Raw genomic sequence first — 16,991 nt, 5'->3', positions numbered from 1 at the left:
GGCTTCCTCGCTTACCAGCCTCTTCAACCTGCTTGGCCAAGTTGTTTAGCAACATTTTCAACCTGTCGTCATGACTTGGCCAAAGTCAAGTTAGGAATAAACAACAACAACAACAACAACAACAACAACAACAACAATAACAACAGCAGCGGCGGCAGCAGAAATGCGGCACACGTGATTTAGTTCCTGTCGCTGCAGAAAACTTGTTGTTGTCCCAATCCGGCACTCCGCTACCCCGCCGCATAGCGTCCCCTTGCAGCTGAGTGTCGCCCGTGTTTTATGCATATTTTGTGGCCATTGGAGCTGCTTGCCGCTTATCTTTGGCTTAAATAAATTTAACGCTCGTGTATTTCTTTTCAACGCCAGCATCCAAAGCGCAAGTCCCCAAGCTGAATCCGGCCACAGCTCCACAGCTCCACAGCTCCGACTCCGACGACGACACACTGCCCAAATGTCCTCAGTTCCTACGTTGCAACTTATTTTATTTTAGCTGTTTGTTGTTGTTGTTGTTGTTGTTATTGTTACATGCATCCTCCAATCGCTTGGCAGGCATCTTTGTCTGCCAGTTTTTCCCAGCTCAGCCTCACCCCCATGCCAGGCAACCCTCGCCCTCACCCTCTTGCCGCATCACTTGTTTGGTTTACTTGCATCTTGTTGCACATTGTTTGAATTTATTGCCACATTAATAAAATTTACAGCTAATAAAAAATGCATTGAGGTCTTGCCACAACACCCACTAGCTAGTCCCGCTTGCCCATTTTCACTCCACCCCTTCTCCCCAGGCTCCACATGTCATGGCACAGTTCTCTGAGAACTATTTTTTTTCCCATCCAGAGTTCTCATGTGGCAGCAGATATATTAGTAGGCCAAATTTTGGACAAATTAAGAAGGATTACTCTCTAAACTCTTTTTAATATGGTATACTACTTCTCTCTCTCTCTCTCCCCCTTCCCTCTATTACAACTCTTTGGAGCTTCATTATTAAAAAAAAACGCCCAAAAGTCTGCAGACAAAGCTTTTCAGCTGAGCCCTTGAGCAGCCAGCTCTTGTTAACAGATCTCTAACTACATCTTCGACTTGTGTGCAGCTGTCTGCGAGATGAACCTGGAGAAGACGAAGCACAGCCAACTATTTCCAAAGCTGTTTGAATAAAAATTGCGCAATATTATTTAGCAACAACTACAACAATGCAGTTGATTTTTAAAGGAAAATGAAGAGGAAGAAATACTTGCTAACCAACAATTACAACGGGACTTGCGCTGCTTGAATGAAAGCAAAGAAAGAGCTAAACCCAAAGAGGGGACAGGTAATGAAACGGGCGAGAGGGGGGGGGGGGGGAGTGGTGCAGACAAGACATCTTACATATAGATTCCTCAAAGCGAACCTCAAGCAAACAAAATGCTTAACAAAGGTCACAACATTGACATTGAACAAGACTTTAAAAGATTGTAAAGAAGCAAAGAAGAGGGACAGGTGCCGCCGAGGGGTACAGGGAATGTGCGGAGCAGGGTTCTGTAAGAGTTTGGCTAGAAAAGAAACATATATATATATAAGTAAACATTACTTTGGTAAATGTTGTTTAATATGCAATTACAGGCGACAGAGAGATGATGCGATGCGAGAGACGAGTCGGGAGTTACGACAATGCAGCTGAACTTGCTTAGGGAGTGAAGACAGAGACGGAGACGGAGACGGAGACACGGATGGAGACTAGTAAGCAGGGGGGTATGGTAGGGTAGGGGTGTATGGTATGGTATGGGAATCGAGTGTACCGTTTTGGCCAGTCAATCAAAACGTTTAAAATTAAATTATACGATGACAAACGAAAATCACTTTTTTTATTTTTTTTTTGTCGGCTTTTGAGCGCGTTCTGGGTACGTGTCAAGAGTTCAACGGCGCGCAGCTTTTCCCAGTTCCCAGTTGCCAGTTCTCTTCGGGTTACATATTCTATCCACAAATCAATCATTGCTGTCATAGTGTGTGCTCTCCGTCACCCTGTCCGCCCCGCCCCGCCCCGCACCTCTGACTATTGTGCGTCACACATAATTATGCTGTAATTGATAATTTCTACGATGTGCCTCCCGCCACCCCTCTTTTAGCAGCCCTCCTTGCCCGCTGTCATACTGTCGCTCTTCTCGGTTTTGGGCGTCGCTAGTTTTCAAAAGAAATCAAAATTTGTAACGCCTTTTGATGGCCCGTTTTTTTTTTTTTTTTTTTTTTTTGAGTTACCGCCTGGTCGCGGGTCTTCAGAGATCATCGCCTGGAACCTGCACTTAGTTTGCATAGAGTTCTTTGCTCTGTTCTTGTTGTTGTTGTTGTTGTTGTTGTTGTTGCTGCACTCTTGGATGATTGAATGTTTTCAGAGTTCTCAGCGGTACCGTTAGCTCGAAAATGCTGTAAAGTGTTTGGTAATTTTGCCTATATTGTCTATAGCACAGAGGCACCCAAAGAGCAAGAGGGTCAAGTTAGCGCACATTATAATGTAGGTTTACTCAATAAGAAGTTGTGGCTTTACGGAATAGACGTCTAAAGGGCAGAAACATTTATAGTTTAACAAAACGGAGTTTCACTCTTGACTTGACAGCGCCCGACTAGTTGATGCCCTGTGGCAAGATCAGAACTTTTCTTAAGCAACTGTTGTCCTTATACTTTATAGAGCTGATCCCACACAAGATGCACTTTTTATCTGCTTTTTCATACAATTTTTATACATTTTCCATTCTCTACGTTGTCCAAGATTAATTCGAAGTATGTTACGATAATTAATACACGTGTGTTTACTTTATGCAGTTCCCGCATCACAGTCTTTACACTTTCCCTTGAAGTGAAAGTCTTTAAGAATTTAACGCTAGACATACTCGTGGGCGCATCTTACAACACTAGTCACATGCATTCCAACAATGATAGATCATTAAAACTTTTCGAAGTGTTGACGAGACAGCAACAACAGCTACAACAATAACAGGCAGCTGGTCACGACCCTGGCTCAATTCCCAAAAAAGACCAAATATGCGAGTCTGGAGTTGAAAGGTCGTGTGAAAGGCTGTTCAAATATTTTCATGCGACTTGATTTGCTTAAAAGCGTATCAAAATGAAGATCAAGTAGCATTTCAGCATCTCACACAGAACCGCGTCCATTCGTGTCCAAGTCCATCTAAGTCCCTCAAACTAGATGCTTTGTGCTGTTGATTGGGTCGAGTTGGGGGCTCAGAATTCCAAGCAGGAAATGATTAATGTTTTCTGTGTAATGCGACAACAATGCTGAGGTTTTTACTTTTTGAAAATTGTGTCTAATAACATAAACAATTGATGAAAAACACGAAGCTGGCGATTTTCTTGTTTTCAGCAGCTTAACCAAAGGAAATGATGTAAGCGAGTTGTGAGAGGAAGAGCTTTGCCTTGTAGGAGAGAAGAAGAGAATCGATTTGAAGGAATATTTGGTAAAAATATAGTTTTAGTCGTGTATACAAGTTTTAACTTAGTAGATGCGATTAAGAACTGACAAAAGAAGTTATCGATTAACTTATCGGTGCCTTTAATAGCTTTTACAACTCTTTGAAGTCACAACGAAATATAGTTGCATAGAGTCTCACAAACAGTTAGAGCTATAACAAAAAGATGCCCAGAATACATTTTTCATTTCTGGCTAACAAATTTGTTGACACTTTGCAGGAGTCATTGGGCATTGCATGTCAATGACCATTCAATAACTGCCACAAAAATAGTTTTCAATGCTCAAGTGCAATAGACATTTATTTCTATTTTTATGCCAGTGTCAGTGCGTTATCCATCATTAGACTCAATTTGTTGGCTACGCCTTAAAGATGACGCGGCAAGAATCTGGCTTTTGGTTCGATTCTAACAGCATGACCAACAACAAAGTAAACTATAGGAGCTGGGGCTAAAGGGTACCTCGACTGCAAAATGCATTCATTATAAAATATTACAAAACAAAAAAAAAAAAAAAACTGTCAACAAGTTGGAGGGAGAGAGAGAACCAGCAACACATACAATTCCCAGAGACAGTAGCCGGGTAAACACAAACAAGTACCAGAAAAACACACACGATTGCAGTTCAATCAACTCTGTTGAAACAAAACTAGAACCCAAACCGAAACCCAAACCGATATCCAGAAGGGTCAAGCTGCGGCACGTTGCCGACTGTCGGCCATAAACGTTGCTCTAAAACTGTCAAAATGCTGGCCCAGACGTCCTGCCAAACGTCTGGCAAATGTCAAACGTTAGTTTTGTAATTAGCTGCTTACTTGTGACAGGGCATGGCGGCATGCAGCAAGAGTCGCCGCTGCTGCTGGCTCAGAGTCGCCACCGCTGACAATTTGCAACTGTCATTGTGACATTTGGCGGCAAGTCGCAATGTTGCAAGCGTTGCCGGGGTTAATGACAACGTCGCCACATCTCGCCAACATCTTGCAACATATGACAGCTTAAAACACACTCGTAAGTTCATTTTTCTTATTGATCGTTTTCACAATTCCTGCCTGTATGTCAGTGTGTGTGTGTGTGTGTGTGTGTGTGTGTGCCACTCGCTTGGTAGCCTTGAAGTTGCGCAAATGCGCGCCCACAATTCGCATTTGCGGCCAGCAAAAATGTCAATGAAATTCGCCAGATCTACTAAGTGCCGCACATTAAACTATTTATAGCTATGTCATATCGGGGCCTATACGATCTGTCAGACTTTGAGAGCTGCTCTAATACAGACATAAATTGCGCTACTTGTGGAACACTTGTGAATACAATTGAATAATTTACTGAGCTCAAAAGCAATGCGAAACATTTTTGAAATAATATCATAAAACACTAAAATGCCTCACAGTTGCTCAATTTGGGAATGAAAATTGGGATAATAAAAAATACTCCTCACAATCAATAAGAAAATACTGGGAAATTTGTATAAATCCTAAAAGATATTCTAAGCTTGAAAAAAAAACAGAAATAACAGCTGCGCTTATTGAACTCCTTGTCTACTGTAATACAGGGAAAATACTGGGAAATTTATATAAATCCCATAAAATATTCAATGCTTGAAGAACAGAAGCAAAATCTTAAGCACAGTATTTAAATGATCTGCGCTTATTGAACTCCTTGTCTAGTGTCTTACTCGGAAAATACAGGGAAATTTATGTAAATTCCATAAAATATTCTATGCTTAAAAAAAAAAGAAATGACAGGATTTTTATGAGCTGCGCTTATTGAACTCCTTGCCTATAAGTATTTGAGTGATTTTATGGGAATAGTTAGTTAAATTAATTTGTAATTTTTTAGTAAACAGTGAACAATTATGTAAACTTGTAAAATTCAACAGTTAAGTGTTGTAAAGCAATAGTAGAAAACGTATATATGTATTTTTTTGTAAATTGGGCACTCTTAGAAAAAAAAGAAGAGAACACGAGATGATGCAGACTCAAAAATCGAATAAAGAAAACGAGAAAGTAAAATTAAAGATTTTTTCGACTGTGCAATATTGACTATAGTTTCTATTGATAAAGTGAGCTACATTTTTTTTTGGCAATATCTTTTCTTTTTCTCTGAGAGGACAATTTTGTAACAGATCACAAATATGGCACTGACTTGACTTGATATTGTGCTGTTCTTGCATCTTTTTCTAAAAAGTTAATTGCAAACATGCGTTGGAAAATTCTTGTGTGTTTGCGTTTCTTTAATCAACTTTTCCACTTTTCACTTCCCATTCAAATTAACACATTCACCCCAGTTTGTGCTGCACAAATCACACTCGCGCTAATCAACAGCAATTAAAATCAATTAAAACTAGTCGCAGACAGACAATTCTTCTGTCTGTCTGTTTTTTTTTGCAGACTGAGCTGCCAGCCCTTTTAATGCTAAACTGCATTTGCTGAGTTTTGCAGTTCCGACCCGCTTACTTTGGAACGCCCTGTTGCAGTTGGAGCTGTCAAATCAGCGCCTGGCCCGTTGACATTTCTATTATGTCAGTCAGTGAGTCAATTGCGCGAACTGAATAAACTGAAGTGCAGCCCGCGGAGATTTGTTGGCTCTTTGTGGCGGAATTAAAAATTCTAAGCACTCGCACACACGCACACACACGCATACAGTGTCCGTCAAATGTTAATGACCAGCGTTGAGGCTCGTCTTGGGGCACGTCTAAAAATAAAGCAAAAAAAAAAAACCTTTGCAAGCGCCACGACTGGGCAAACTGAGGCGTCTGCATGGCGAATCAGGCACAGATTAAACGCAGCTTCAGTGCGCAGCGAGGCTGGGCGAATGGTTGGTGGGGCTAGGCGTGGCCTGGGCAGCGGAAAGGTAGCGTATCAAACGGCTGGCATCTCTGCAACTGAATTTGACTTTAATGCGCGGTAATTATGAAAAGTAAACTTGACCAGGCACAAAGGAAAATCGCTTCTGGTCTTGGTAGGCTCCCACTTAGATTAGTTGCGGTTTGTGAAGCTTCAACTGAAGGTCGAACACGATGGGCGATGGACAATGGATCGACTACTCTCGTGGCTGTTTGTGTGGTTACTTTTTAACTCTTTTCCAATATTGTTTTGGAATGCCCGCTCTCCGCTTCCCGCTGCCCTGCTCCCTTTGCCGAACTGTTCATATGCTAGCCATATATAATTCAGTGCGTCAGTTCTCTGACAGCTTCATGCAATGGGTTGGCAGCACGTTCCAAGCTGGAGACTGGTGTGACTTTTGGGTGTTTTGTGCCCGCGACGCGTTTTTCTGACAGCCCAAAGGCAGCGGGCTGGGGCGAAGCTGCAGAGGGGGCTGTTGCCGCTTTTTGCATAAATGCATAAAAATTGTTTGCCATTGTTTGCAGTTGCCCCAACACGCGTTATTTGTTTTTCTTTCTTTTTTTCCCCCCACTTTTTTTTTTTGGGGTGCTGCCTGCAGTCGAGCTGTCAAAATATTGAGCTGTCTGCGGATTTTGGTCAACAGATTGGACTGACAGTTCAGTTGTATATATGTGTGTGTGTACACAAATATTTTCAATTGTAGACAGGACTTAAATTGAAAAAAACTAGATATAGACAGTGTGTACCAATGTGCTCGAATGCTTTTGGTATGCACAAAATTCATGCGCCAGAAATTTTCTATATATAGTGGAAACAACCTTAAACTAACATCATGCATATAAATTCAAATAATATTATTATATGGGATATAGAAACATACTGTATAAAAGGATAAACTATTTTATTGTTCGAGTGCATTTAAATGCATAGAACACTTGGTTATATCAGTTATTTGTTTTTCTCACAACATTTCAAATCACGGCAAACAAGAAGATTCAATCCCAAAAAGGTTTCAAAGTGCATACAGAGCCGCACATTCAAATAACAACAGCAAGAACAACAACAATGAGTGCGGCACTCGATTCTAACTGCGTTGGGCACATTGCGCAAACATTTGAGGCAACCCAAACAGAATCAGAGTCCAAACTCTATGCAAATATTTGACTCAGGTCCGGAGTTCGAAGTCAAGCCATCGGCAATTTGGTCTATTGGAAAATGTTATCAGCTGTTGTTTGCACAGTTTGCACGAGAGGAATATACACATATATATATATATATATATTGTTACATAATCTGTGAAGTTTTGATGCCGGATAACTGCATTTCTGAGCCAAACTTCAAAGCGTTTGCCGGCATAGTTTGGCGTTATCTTGCAACACTTTGTTCCATTTGTTGTCAGCCGCTTTATATAGAGAGGCATATGATGTATTAGTTACCCTCCTGCCCCGCTAACCACACCCACACACTGGCCAGTTAAAGTGTATTGGGTGTAAGGGAATAAAAATGGGAACAACAGCTTTTATGACTTCCATCCGAAATGTGGCCACACTCTTTGTGTGCTCTTTATTCCTACATATCTTTCTCTCCTATCCGTTTTTATGGCTCATTTCCCACTTTTTCTACTCTTTCGGTCTTCTAGCAATGACATTTTAATTGCTTTATTGCATATTTTTTGTTTTTTTTTTTTTTTGGTATTTTTTCCCTTTGCGTTTATTGTCGTGTGCCGCCGCCTTACGTTGCGTGTTACGTCACTTGCGTAATTGCAGTTATTTCCCTCTCTCTATCTCTCTCTCTGTCCTGCTCCCACTTTTATTTGTATTTCGCTTGGTCTTCGTCCAATAACAAAATCTCGGAACTCCAAATTAAACGAGGTCAACATTGTTATGGGCCATGTTTTGTGTCGTGGTTGTTGTTGTTGTTGTCGCTTGTCGTTGTTGCAGTCAATTTGAAATTATCGGTCAACTTTTTGTCTGCCGTCTGTCAAAAATTAATCAGATAAATATGTCACACGACAATCTCGAAATTAAAAAAAACACCTACGCAGAAAAGGTCAAACTTGTTTATGTGTCTACACAACATGAACAACAACAACAACGGCAACAACAACAACTAGCTACAATAACATTAATTGGGTAATGGAAAATTTAATAACTTACGCAGTTTATTGCCAAAAACATGTAAGTTCTTGTTTCTCAATCAAATTTTCATTCTTATCTAAGCACAATTTGAATTTGACATTGATTGTTTGTTTTTTTTTTTTTTAATTATGTGCTAAACAAATTTTGGTTTCGTTTATTTTTCGGGTCTGACAATGAAAATTCCACAAATATTTGTGAATTCAGTGAAAATTTGTTGAAAATTCCCATGCGCGAATGGGAATTACTTTAACAGTTAACACGAAACACGCAACGCGGACTTGTAACTGAGATTCTGCAGCAGAGACGTTGACGCCGACGTCCGATTGCACGGAAATGAAAATGTGCACTGGACTATTTGGGCACGAAAGCCGCAAGCGCAGCAGAACCGGCAAAGGCAGCGACAGCAGCAGCAGCAGCAGCAGCAGCAGCATCATCATCATCAACGACCGCCCTACCTACAGCGGCGGCAAACGCAACAGAGACAGCTTGAGCTTCGGTGGGACCAGCGGCACAGACGTCAGCTGCTCTAGCGACAGCACTGCTAAAGATCGCAGTGCGAGATCGCATTGAGTTGCAGGTAAACAAAGCTGATGGCAGAGAGAGAGAGAGAGAGAGAGAAGAGCAAGAGAGTGTGCGCGTGGTCTGTGTGTAAGCCGGTGTGCCGGCTCAACATGCTGGAAGAGCGCACGAGCCAAATGTTGCGAAGCAGCAAGTTTAGCAACATGTTGACAAGTAATGTTGCCAACAGCGCGCAACTCGTTGAAGCTCCAGTTTAAAGACCAAACTTAAGGCTAATTATTTAAATGTAATAAAATATATGAAGTATATTCCAGAGTGTTTAGTATGTAAATTGCTTGCACTTAAATGAACCGTTAACTTGCTTATGTGACAGTCAAGGTCTGCTAACTTTTTCAATAATTATGCTGCAGTTGCTCAATAGCTGCGCTCTGAACTTCCGGCACACAGAACAGAAATTCCAAGCAAACATTTCCCACATTAAGAACCAGGCTAATAATCACACAAAAATGAACCAACTTTTATAATGATGACGCTGCGCGGCAACCCGCTGCTAGCGACTGTCTCTGCTAATGAGAGCAGACCAGCAGCTCACACCTCACACACACACACACACACACACACGGCACACCTTGCAAGTTGGTCCGGAAGCCTGAGAAACTTTTGAATTGTTTCATAAAATGCACAAAGTTGCAGTTAATTGTGTCAGGCCAGATGACAGGCCTCAAGAATATGTGGAGCCCAAAATGAAGCCATTTTGTAGACAGTCTTTCGTTTCCATTTCATCTGTCTCTCCCTGCTTCCCTCTCTCTCTCTCTCTGTCTCGCTCTCTGTCTTGCAGCAGCTGGCATCAGGTTATATGCTAATGCCAACAAGGATCTTGAATCGCATCGCATATAATTTATGCTTGCTTATTGGCAGCTGTTGCTGTTGCAGATTTGCATAAATTTCATATGCAACATGTGGTGGCCGAAGACGGAGGCCGCTTGCCGCATGCCGCATGAAGTCTACTTGCCACAGTTTTCGAGTGGGCGATGTCTTTGACATTGGCATAAAGCATCGCCAATGTTGAACTTCAAAAGCAGCTCGCTCGAAATAGACATCAATGTTCAGGAAGCCGGACAACAAATACAACAACAACAAAAAAAACATATCACGGTGAAATTTCTACAGCACGACCTCGTTTCGTATATCAGCAAAGAAGGTATCCAAAAAAAAAAAATAAATATGAAAAATATGTTTGGCAACGGGTCGAACGTCGTCGATTGGAGATCGTTGATCAGTGATTGGCGATCGATTATGATCAGCAGTTCGATTTTAATGAGTTCGCGCGCCAAAAGTATCGAAAACACAAACAGGCAGACAGAACGGACGGACGGGCGCACAGACTGAGCAACGGGCAGACGGACACGTTAAGCAGGTCACTTTTTTGTGGCATGAGAAAGGCAACAAATGAAAGTAAAAGACAACAACAAGATGCACCCTGCCCCCGGCCCCCCTACTCCCTGCCACCATGCGGCAGACAGCAACAGGATGAGAGTAGTCTCCAATATATCGCGCCGGCGTCGTCGTCATCATCATCGTCATCTCTGACCCAATTTCGCTTTTTAATGGGGTGCCAAAGGCCGCTTCAAGTCGGTATGTGCCAAAAAGATTGGCGAGCCAGCGATCGATCTTTTCATCTCGATCGAACGCGCTTCTGATTTCTTCTTCTTCGTCATCATTTTTTTTTTTTTTTCCTGATCATTGCAATCGATCTTTATTACTCTCAGACGCGTTAGTTCTTGTTCTCTGCCCCTCTAAAGCTAGCTCAATTTTCACGCTCAATTAATGTTTATGACAAGTGATTGTGTCGCGGCGATAACTCAACTTGGACTGAAGCTATATATATCCGCATCCCCAACCCCCAAACCCCTCAAGCAACGATCGAGCAGACAGAATCCGATTTGAATTTGCCTGCCTGAGAATGTTGCAAACAGCTTGCCTGGTTGCACATAGAAAGTTGCCGATTTGCGAGTGGATTCGATTTGAATTTATGTTGCCCGCTGCCCGTTTGACATGTGAAAATCAAAGCTTGATTGATGTTATGACTGCGCCAACGGAATCGCATTCAAAATCATTCGCAGAACTGCATTAGACACAGACGGGTGCACGGGTGCACTTGAGTGGCAAAAGGAGCGTGGGAAGGGGAAGGGGAAGGGGAACGGTTACGGTGTGAAATGCAACCGAATTGGCGTTGCATCCGACTAGGCGTCGTGTGTGTGTGAGTGTGTGTGTGTGTTTGATATGCATTTGGGTTGGCGACAAGCCGGCGATTGGCTTTGTTTATGGCATTTGAGAGGGAAGACTCTAATACTGAAGAGTTTTTGCTTAAGCCTCTTTTAGAGCTTAAAGTGCATCCCCTTCTCTCGCTCTATCTGTGTCTGCCTCTCTCTCTATCTCGATGCCTATCTCTATATCCATCTTCAGCTCCATCTCCATCTCCATATCCATCTGTATCTCTTTCCCTATCTTTATTTTTCTATCTCTATCTCAATATCTATATCTATCTTTATCCCTATATCTATATTTCACTCTTTCTCTCTCTAGCTTCTTCTCTCTCTCTCTCTCTTAGTGCCTCCATCTTTCAACTTTGGAAAACACAATCTTAATGCTTCTTAAGCACTTTTGAAATTAGTTTCTTTTCTCTACTAATCTTAACTCCACCAAAATATTTTCTTTATCTAATTTAACTTGAATCTAAACTCTTAAATAGAATTCGCAATTTGCATGAGCTAATTTCTAATGCAATTTATCTAATTTATCTATCCAGCTGCTTTACCCTGTCTCTCTCATTTCGGAAAATAGTTTCTCTTTTCGCACAAGCTATATTCACAAAAAAAAAAAAAAAAAATATTTTCTTTATCTAAATTAACTCGTATCCGCACTTTCAATTTAAAATTGTAATTTGCATGAGCTAATTTCGACAGCAACTTTTTATCCATTGAGCTGCCCGTCTCACCTGTCTAATTCAGCTGGGCAACAGTTCGCTTGTTCTTTAAACTGTGTACCCAGCGCTGCGCAGCGAGACACGTGGCATATCCTCGCGCAGCTTCCAATTACAAAGCTGCCTTTGAGATATCTGGCAGTAAAACCAATTTGGCAACGTACCCGATCCAATCAGCTGCGAGTGTTGGCTGCAATCCCTAAATGGTCGCGCATCGTTCAGCTTGGCGTTTGCTGTTGCTGCCCCGCTTTGCCCCTTGGAGGCACCGTAGCCAACGCACTGCATCAACAGCTGGCCCAAAATAAGCAGCTAGCCAGCACAGCTTGAGCCAACATTCATTTGCGCCCCGCTCTCAGCAGCTGCCCATCTATGTTGTTTTCACCGTTTGGTGTTTGACCGCAACGGCAGCGTCCCAAGCTTTGGAATTTGAATTGAGAGATTAAAACGCAGTGAAAAACTCATGCCCCCAGCCGCAGCACCGCGCAGCTGCCTCCACAAACGCCACTTAAGCAGTCGCCCACACACGCGCTCGCGCTGTCCGCAGGAAGTGTCGGGAAGGGTATGCGGTTGCGGGTTGGTTCTACGGCGTGTGGCATTTGCAACAGTTGCAGTTGCAGTTGTAACAACAGCAGCAGCAGCAGCAGCAGCTACTCTTGCAGGCCGTGTCATGACATGAACACAGCGCCAAGTGAAAGCAGGTTAAATGCAAATAAATTGTATACGAAATATGCGAAATCCCAAAAATACGAACAGCTTGTGCCTTTTTTTTTTTTTTTTTTGTAACCGAAAATGTGCCTCCATAAGGTATTCGCGTGCTTTAAATGTGGTCTTTAATTTGATTACTCTTGATTGTGATGATTATGCGGGTAATTTGTTTATAGCTATTGATTATTTTTTTTTTCTTACATTTTTTAACTGACAAGGTAGAAAGTGGAATTTATGGTATTTGCATTATTTGGAAGTTGTTTTCCATATTTATATGAAAGCTTAAGATATGGCTTATATTTAAATCTATATTGAATGTAGATTAAATTCTTAAAAATGTTTTATTTGCTGGAGTCCATTTGTTCTAAAAAATATATAACTATTTAAAGTATATTTATTTACCTAGGACATTTCTCTATTTCTATATTCTTAAGGGTTGCGCTCTTTTATGACAGGCGCTGGAATTGTCGTTGCCATTCACCTGGCAAGTGTAACAAATTGAAAAGGTTGTGTGTGAATGAACAGCAGGTGTGTTGACTACCTGATGAAGCTGGTGAAAACCGCGCCCGAATTCCGCGCGGGTTACCCTTGGCAAACACACACACACCCCAGGAACCACTTAGGTGATGTCGCGACGTGCTAATGAGTTTTTTCTTTTTTTTTGGCAAAGGTAAACGCACCACATGCTTGGGTAAGGTATTCGAATTCGGACATGAATGAATGTGAAAGTGTTTGAAGATTTATGAGATGAGGCAACACCCAGGCTCAGTTGCAATTAGCTCACGGGAAAGTGAAATGTTCTCAACGAAGTGCGGACAAGTAGGTAGACTCGATGATGCGCTCGCAAAGGCGGGCATAAAAAGTATAGCAGAAGATAAATGGCAAAGACAGGACAGAGTAAAGGAGAGGCGAGGCGAGGCGAGATGAATTAAAAAACATAAATAAATAAATAAAATAAAACACTTTAACGCTTGGGCCACATAAATCACAATGGGACATCATGTTCGGGTCCTGTGTACATGTCGGCCGGTCAGAGTCAGTCGGGCAGTTGGCCAACTGTCAAAACAGCAGTGGCCAAAATGTGAGTAACGGCTAAATAATAATGTTGCCAAAAACGAACGCAAAACTGGCCCAGTCCCAATGCACTGGTAACTGAGACTGCTCTTGGCATTGGGCTAAGAAGGTAAACGCCACAAATGAACGCTCATTTATCATATGAGGCGAGGAACCTTTCCCTCGGTTCGTGTTGAGCAGCAGTGCGACAAGCCTTTGCAGCTGGCCGCTGCGAAAACAAAATTGGGGTCAGGCACACAGGAAGCCCGTCAAGTGTCGCCAGTGTCCAGTGTAGGAATCGACGCCGCCGCCGCCGCCGCCGCCGCCTCAAACTGAAGCAACTCTCTTTCTGCCAAATGGCTCAATGAACTGTAATTTGAGCGCTCGGTAATTTGCCGAATGCGAATGCTTATGGCCCGAGGTGTTTGCCACAATGCAACAAAACGAATTGGGAGGCACAAATATACAACAACAACAACAACAACTACAAAAAAACAGAATGTGCAACGCAACAACGCGTCCAATACTTAATTCATTGACCAAATTGGCCAGCAGAAGCGCAAAGGGAAGAAGCCAACAGGAAGTTTTCCTGACCGTGCTTGTCGTGTTCAGCTCTCTGTGTGTGGGTGCGTATGTAATTTAAGACTTTCTCGCTTAGCCTCAGTCGTTTTATGTCGTTTTGGGGCGATACTCGCAGCTTTCAAGGGCCAACAGCTGGCCTGATGCGGGCTGCCGCAGACACATATCGAGCCAGCAGCTGCTTGACATTAAGTCCGTGTATATTTGTGGGCAGAGTAATAAAACAACTGAACAAGGTATCGATAGTTATCGGCATTCAATTAATAAATGCAATTATCTTACCGATAGCACATCGATAGTTAGGGTTATCGATTTAGTTTTACTTTGTTTTGGCGACACTTTTAACTAGGCTGGCGTTTAGTTTACGGGTCATGACTTTTCAACAATTGATTTTTCGATAACCGATATATACAGTTTATTGATAAATTAATCGCTTCAGATACGCTCTGGGTAAAAAAATAAAAGACGCGAGCTTTTTGGATTTCAGTTTATTTCAATTTTATTACAATCAGAGATATATCCATGCGAATAATGCAAGAAAAATTTGTAAGTTATACAAAAAATCCAGACCTAAGCTATCTTCGTTGAAGTAACCACTTTTTTACATGCAGAGGATAGATAGATAAATTAACAGCTTCGGATAATTCCGGTGTAAGATATTTAACACCTCTTGTCGCTGGCTATTGACATTTAGGTTAATCAAATTTACTTTTCCGATAACTTGTTGATACACGTTGCTAATCGGTATATCGATATATATATATCGGTTTGGATAATTCAAGTGTCATATGTCATATAAACAACACCTTCTGGTGAGAGCTAAATACATTTGAGTAAGCGCTTATAATCAAAGACTCATGAGTGTCTTAATCGGCCTTATTAGCTCTTCAACTACCATAATATTCAAGAGTTGGGACATTTTTAAAGCCATAAATTAAAATCGATAACTCTTTTGAATAACTGCCAACTTTCAGTCCATTTACTCAACTCTAAAAGTCAATTTCGAGTAAAACCAATGACAAAAGTCCATTAAAATTTGGCAGCCGGAACCGAATGAAAAAGCAAAACATTAACTGTTAGAAAAAAAAAACTGGGTAAAACTGTTGCACAGCGGCTCACATTTCGACGTCTGTCTGTGTGTGTGTGTGTGTGTGTGTGTGTGTGTGTGTGTGTGTGTGGGAAAACCGTTGGAAAAACACGTCGCTGTGGCAGTTGCCGTTGCTGTCACTGCTCGTCGAAATGGAAAACACAATTAGATGACCTAATAAATAGTTATACTCGTATGCACACACTGACAGACTGGACAGACGCAGCGAGCAGCGAAAGCCCAACAATGGCCAAAGAGGTAAAAACACAATTTTTGGTAATGCAAAAATTTGTATGGGAATTACCTTGACTCCGGATCGTGAACGTGTGTCGCTCACAGGCGATGAGCGCAGAGGGCTCGCAATTGGATTCGGCCTAGACTCTGGGCTTGAGCCTGTTCATTGTGTGCCTTTATTGGTGCACTCACAGCGTGACTTGTTGGCTAAGGTTTAATGCTTCTAATGCTTTTGGTCATGGGAAAGTGTCGCCTCAAGGCTTCAAGACTTGAAAATTGCGAATGATGTGTTAGAATTGTCAAGCAATTGCAAAATATTCACGATTTGCAGTGAAAGTCAGAGAAGGAAGCGCAGATGTTAGACGTGAACAAAGATTTGTAAGATTGGCCTTAATTCGAGCTAAATCATACTGGAAATATTCTGATTTATTATTATAGAGTTATTTGACAACTATGAAGAGAGATAAAGATAGAGATAGAGAATATAAGAAAGTTAAATGAGATTTGTGCCCCTCTTTGTAAACAGGACTTTAGATCTTAGGAAAGATAGATCACATTTTATAAAGACTGAACAAAATATTTGTTAAGGATAAGGATCTCATGTTCTCTAGACTCTCTTAAATAAACGAATTTCGGATTGTGGGAAAGGGAGTTCATCTGATTACAAGAAATATAAAAATAGACTTATTAAAGATATGTTTGAAAAATTGTTGCCAACTGGAAAGAAAAATACGAATGGAGATCTGTCAGATCTTTCTAAAAGGGTGTCAACTTCTCCTAACCTCGTCATAAACTAATAACTTTTGATCATATAAAAGAAAGTAAAGGGTTTTACCTTCACTGCAAATGACTACAATTGGCGCCGCATAATTGAAAGTTCTGCCCTTAATCAGCTGACACTATGACCAATAAACAACTGACTCAGTTTGTTTGACTTATCAGTGTACAACGATTATCAGCTGCCATTAAGTTAACATTTAGCTCACATTACAATCTCTCCACTGAGAGGAGTTCAACTCCTTTCGGTGCCTTTTTATCGTGGCATTCATCTCCCTCATTTATCATCATCGAAAATGTGAAGCGTGTTGAGTTTGCTTTGGCTTGGATCGGTTTGCTCGGCCGGCTAGCTGGCTGGCTGGCTGGCTGGCTGGCTGGCTGGCTGGGGGCTCATTGTTTGGACAGGCGCTCCAACAGAGATGCCGACCGCTTGCCTGACCCACATCGAGAGACGAGAGAGAGAGAGATGGAGAAGCCCCCCGCGCTTTCCAAGAGGAGAAGATACCAATGCCGCGACTTCCTTGTCGGTTTCGTGTGTGTGCATGTGTGTGTGTGTGTGTGTTTTTTTTTGGCTGTGCTGCTGTCGCTTTTCAGTGATAAATATATGTTACACTTTTTTACTGTTA

The 16,991-nt window shown here is 41.8% G+C and overlaps 1 protein-coding gene and 1 long non-coding RNA gene across 6 annotated transcripts in view; one reads left to right on the top strand and one right to left on the bottom strand.

The window, feature by feature from the left end:
- Window positions 1–16,991, bottom strand: part of bbg (big bang) — a 134,041-nt gene that overhangs the window by 31,310 nt on the left and 85,740 nt on the right. Inside the window, exon 1 of one of the 5 annotated variants that reach the window (XM_032435167.2) lies at window positions 8,447–8,639. The exons of the other annotated variants lie outside the window; for them this stretch is intronic. The gene's annotated coding sequence lies outside the window, so the exon portion shown is untranslated. Of the gene's footprint in view, window positions 1–8,446; window positions 8,640–16,991 lie in introns of those variants that run through there. 5 annotated transcript variants of the gene reach the window in all.
- Window positions 7,996–9,255, top strand: LOC26530882 (uncharacterized). Its single transcript, XR_001450458.3, has 2 exons — window positions 7,996–8,467; window positions 8,633–9,255. It is a non-coding gene; the product is annotated as an uncharacterized lncRNA (long non-coding RNA).

Source organism: Drosophila virilis, chromosome 3 (genome assembly GCF_030788295.1).
Source record: "Drosophila virilis strain 15010-1051.87 chromosome 3, Dvir_AGI_RSII-ME, whole genome shotgun sequence".
NCBI classification, from domain to species: Eukaryota; Metazoa; Arthropoda; class Insecta; order Diptera; family Drosophilidae; genus Drosophila; species Drosophila virilis.
This window is presented reverse-complemented; position numbering and strand designations above follow the sequence as displayed.